Below are 6,000 nucleotides of genomic sequence, written 5' to 3'. Positions count from 1 at the left end.
ACACTCCCCCCCCCCACACACACACACACACACTACCCCTCCCACACACACAAACACTCCCCCCCCCACACACACGCACACACACACACACACACACTACCCCTCCCACACACACAAACACTCCCCCCCCACACACACACACACACACACACTACCCCTCCCACACACACAAACACTCCCCCCCACACACACACACACACACACACACACACACTAGCCCCACCCCCTATACACCCACCCCCACACTACCACACAAAACACCAAGCCCACTCAACCACCAACCCACATAGAAATCAATTAAACATCAATAAGAATAAAATTCAATATGGACATCCCTAACGCAGGCTTTAAATTAACCGAAAATAAAATGATAACTATCTTACCGTCGCGTGTAGCACTCGCTGCTCCCGTTCGGACAAGCGTACGGCCTCGTGGTACCGCTTTATATACGGCGCATGCGCTCAGGCTCCGTCTGCGTCGCCCGCCCCTGACGTTCCTTGCGACCGTGTTTCCCCGCCCCTTTTACCCTCCTTCCGCTGTGGGTGTATGAGAGTGGAAAATGGCGGATGCAAGTTCAATTAGCAGCGTGAGCAGCGCGGAGGAAAGCCATGGGCCCCAAGCAAGGAGGAGATATAAGGCCACCAATATGGCGTTCGAAGAGATGGTGGAGATGGTAGCTATCCTTAAAAGGGAGGACTATGATGGGGAACATGGCCCTTACCCAAAACCAAATATAAGGAAAAGCGCCATCTTGGACGAGGTGGTCACAGCCTTGAAGTCAAAATTCGGGGGAAGGAGAGGAAAGGACCAGCTGCGGAAAAGATGGTCGGACATCAAGTCCAGGGAGCCGGACCAATATGACCGCATCAAAAAGGTCCTGAAAAAAAGTGAGTAAACTCCGCGTTTCTCGTGACTGTCGGACATAATCGTTTGATTTGATCGTAATCGTTCGTGTAGATAGTGTATGTAAAACTGGCGGATTTGATCGTAATCGTACGTGTAGATAGTGTATGTAAAACTGGCGGATTTGATCGTAATCGTACGTGTAGATAGTGTATGTAAAACTGGCGGATTTGATCGTAATCGTTCATGTAGATAGTGTATGTAAAACTGGCGGATTTGATCGTAATCGTTCATGTAGATAGTGACTGGAAATCTGGCGGATTTATATTAATCGTTCGTGTAGGCGGTGTAAATCTGGCGGATTAGATCGTAATCGTTCGTGTAGGTAGTTTATGAAAATATGGCGCATATGGTTGTTCGTATATGTGGGCGTAAATAGCATGAATTTGTGTATGGTGTAAATTTATCTGGTGTTGGATTTGATTTTAATTAGTTATTTTTTTTTTTTTTTTGTTCATGATAAACTGAATTGTCACGCTCAGTTTATAGGATATAAATTTTTAATAAAGTTTTATAAATTTATTCATTGTAATGTAGACTCAATTAAAAAAATTAGGTAGATAGATAGATAAAATGCTGGTTCAACATCTGGACTAGGAAACTTTTATAAGTGTAGTTTGGGCCTTCATAGAACATTTTTGACATAATCACACACAGGTACTCCAGGCGTTGATTCGAGTGTGTCCGTCTGTGAAACTTGGACAAAAGATATACAGTATCACAGTTTGGTTAAAGGCTAGGTTCACATTGCTGCAATGTACGAGATCAAATGTGATTTGCACCGCACTGCAGTGCAAATCACATGTGATCTCTGTGTGATGCGATTTCAGCTATGCATGTAGTATGGCTGAATTTACATCGCATCCGGACCAAACTTGTACATGGCCCTTTTTTTAGTCCACAGCCAAATCGGATCACATGGGTGTTCACACCATGTGGTCCGATTCCTGTCCGAGTTTAAAGATTGCACTGTGAAATGAGAACTAATTTGGAGGTGTCAATAAAACTTTACACTGATACTCCCAGCAGGTCACATAGGGCAGTGCGAACTGCGCATGCGATGCGTAAAACCACAGTAGATTTGCAGCGTTCACACATCGCAGCAGTCTGAACACAGCCTAACAAAAAAAAAAGTCATTTTAAGGATGTATTAAACTAGGAGCTTGTAATAACCAGCTAATAATTGTACACCACTTCAAACCAATGTTTCATATTCAAATTTCTGAACTCAAATATCACTATGCTTAAAAGTATTTTTTTTTTTTTTCATTCTCATAGGAAAACAAAGACTCAGACAAGAGGCGGAGCAGCCCAGGACCCCCCGACCTCGCCAGCCTGATTGGGCAATTAGCCCCAGCCCCAGCCCCGTGTCGGTGATGGAGCCATCCAGCCCCGCATCAGTATTGGAGCTGCCCAGCCCAGTGTCCTCGAGGGAGCAGCCAAGCTCGGTATCCTCCGCTGGACCAAGCTCCGTAGCTCCACTGGATGAGCCCAGCCCAGGGCTAGATGTGGAGGAGGAAGAGCAGGTGGAGTTACACACCCCACAAAGTGAAAGTGAGTGTCTGACAACCCAGCTTAAGGTAAACAATTAATGGCTGTATATTTTAACCAATTTTTTATCTACACATGTTTTTAGGTGATGATCTGGTTGTGGTTGGAGAAGCCGCGGAGCCATTTTCAGCGGACAGTGCCCAGAGGCTAATTGGTGACATCATGGCCTGGAATGGGCAGATTGACCGGATGGAGAACCAGATTCTCAATATTCAAAGAGAACTGGTCACTATGAGGCAGGGAATGAAGAACATGATCGATGTTTTAGGGAGAATCTAAGCCCCTTTTCCCTAAAACCCAATCGATCATGTTCTTCATTCCCTTGTAAAAACGTTTTTAATGTTTTAAAAACAGAGTTTTTAGAGGCCAAATTTTGAAGATGCACACGGTGTGTCAACATGTGCTATGTGCCATCAGAGGATCGCAATGGACACATTTGGTGTTTGCAAACCCTTCTAGTATGTGAGAGGAAGGGATTGCACACACCAAACACGTCCATTGATCACTCATGATGGTACATAGCACATGTTGACATTACCAATTTTTGGTGTGCATCTTCAAAATTTGGCTTTACCCCTTGTTTTATGTAAATAGTTAAAAATCTGATTTTATTATTTTAAATGTTTGTGATAATTGTATTTTTGATATATTTATATATTGCTATGTTTACCAAAAAAAAAAAAATTTTTAAAAACAAAAAAAATATATAAAAAAAAATTATTTTTTAAAAACCAATTTCACAAAAAAAAAAAAAAGAATTTAAAAAAAAACACAAAAAAAAGATCTAAATAAGAGGCACTGGTTGGAATGTGCACTATTAAAAAATCAAAAAAAAAAAAAAAAATGTGTGTGTCTACTTCTTTCAATACTCAATACCAGTTTGTAAAGTCATTTTGTGTTTTCTGTCACAAAGGGCCTTATTTCCTATTGTCAAAAACCACTTTGCTATACAAATGCACTAGGACAGGAATATGCAATTAGTGGAAATCCAGCTGTTGCAGAACTACAAGTCCCATGAAGCATAGCAAGACTGACAGCCACAAGCATGAGACCCAGAGGCATGATTGACTTGTAGTTTTGCACCAGCCGGAGGTTGGCCAATTGCATATCCCTGAATTAGGTCAATGTAGGATACAAGCAACGTGAAAAGCAAACAAGAACCAAACTTAAAAATTTGAACAGACAAGACATATTTCAAGAAAAAGATTTTTTTTATTGGTCAGCTGGCATTGGAATAGCCCCCCTACCATTAAAATAGCTGACATAGCGGTCACGCACCTCACGTGCTGTTTGGGGGGCTAAGCCAGGAAGGGCATGATCCAGCCCTGTCAGTTCTGGAAGCCTGAGTCCGGCCTCAGGCCCAATAGGCTGCAGGTACTGGTTACCAGAAAATTTCCTTAAAAAATTGTGAAGAATGCAGCAGCACATAATAACATAGTTGAGTTTATATTCTGCCAGGTTGATGGCTGTCAGCAACAGACGGAACCGGCTGGCCATAATGCCAAAGGCACTCTCCACAACCCTTCTTGCTCTGGCCAGCCGGTAATTAAAAATCCTCCTCTCCGGGGTGAGGGTCCTTTGGGGGAAGGGTCTCATGAGATGTTCACTCAGACCAAACGCTTCATCAGCCAGAAAAACAAACGGGAGCCCCTCCACATTTTCGGCATCTGGTGGCAAGTCCAGGCCACCAGTGGTAAGACGGTGGCAGAACTCGGTCTGCCTAAAGACTCCTCCGTCAGACATCCGGCCGTTCTTCCCCACATCCACATAAAGGAAGTCACATTGTGCCGACACCACCGCCATTAGCACCACACTATGGAACCCCTTATAATTCCAATAGTAGGACCCCGAATGGGGTGGGGGCACAATCCTCACATGTTTCCCGTCGATGGCCCCTCGACATTTTGGAACAACAGTTAAACAGAAATCTTGCTAATTTGTTTTCTGCCAAGAAAAAAAAAAAGTAGGCGGACCAATTCACAGATTAATCAGCCCTCTGATGGACCAGGGGACATAAATTAGGTGGGTAAGTGGGGTGGGGGGGACTAATTACTAAGTATACAACACATGAACCTAATTTGAGTGGGGTGGGGACTAATTACTAAGTATACAACACATGAACCTAATTTGAGTGGGGTGGGGACTAATTACTAAGTATACAACACATGAACCTAATTTGAGTGGGGGTGGGGACTAATTACTAAGTATACAACACATGAACCTAATTTGAGTGGGGTGGGGACTAATTACTAAGTATACAACACATGAACCTAATTTGAGTGGGGTGGGGACTAATTACTAAGTATACAACACATGAACCTAATTTGAGTGGGGGGAATAATTAATGAGTTGACAATCCATATCTCTCTCTATATATCTCTCTCTATATATTTCTCTCTATATATCTCTCTCTATATATCTCTCTCTATATATCTCTCTCTATATATCTCTCTCTCTCTCCACACAGGGTGTATACACAAAAAGGTAAAAAGCTAAAAAAAAAAAAAAAAAAAAAACACATTTAAAGAAAAAAAAAGGGACACAAAACAAAAAAACATTTAAAGAAAAAATAAAGACACCAAAAAAAAAAAAAAATAGGCGGACCAATTCACAGATTAATCAGCCCTCTGATGGACCAGGGGACATAAATTAGGTGGGTAAGTGGGGTGGGGGGGGGGACTAATTACCAAGTATACAACACATGAACCAAATTTGAGTGGGGGGAATAATTAAATTAATGAGTTGACAATCCATATCTCTATCTATATATCTATATCTATCTATCTCTCTCTATATATCTATCTATCTCTCTCTATCTATCTCTATCTATATATCTATCTATCTCTCTCTATATATCTATATCTATATATCTATCTATCTCTCTCTATATATCTATATCTATATATCTATATATCTCTCTCTATATATCTATATCTATATATCTATATATCTCTCTCTATATATCTATATATCTCTCTCTATATAGCTATATATCTCTCTCTCTATATCTCTCTCTCTATATCTCTCTCTCTCTATATCTCTCTCTCTCTATATCTCTCTCTCTCTATATATCTCTCTCTCTCTCTCCCCACACACAGGATGTATACACAAAAAAAGGTAAAATGCTAAAAAAATGACACAAAAAAAAAAAAAAATACATTTAAAGAAAAAAAAATGACACCAAAAAAAAAAAATATAAAAAAAAAAGTGCATGCATTCATATAAAGGGGACATTCACATCATATTCCTGTCATGGATATTAAAAGTCATGATGAAATTAATACAAACATACAATGCAATATTAAAATAACAAACTTACCTTAATATAGTCCTTCTGCAGGACCCGAATAATGGCAGAACAGGTCTCTGGAATAATGATCCCCAGAGCCTGGGGGGAGATGCCTGTCGAGAACTTGAGGTCCTGAAGGCTTCTCCCTGTCGCCAAGTAGCGCAACGTGGCGACGAGCCTCTGCTCCGGAGTGATGGCTTGCCGCATGCAGGTATCCTGCCTGCTGATATAAGGGGTCAGCAAAGCCAGCAGACGGT

This window comes from Lithobates pipiens, unplaced genomic scaffold (genome assembly GCF_037356315.1).
Source record: "Lithobates pipiens isolate NorthernLeopardFrog02 unplaced genomic scaffold, aLitPip1_a1.2 Scaffold_16, whole genome shotgun sequence".
Taxonomy (NCBI): domain Eukaryota; kingdom Metazoa; phylum Chordata; class Amphibia; order Anura; family Ranidae; genus Lithobates; species Lithobates pipiens.
Note: the sequence above shows the minus strand (reverse complement) of the source record.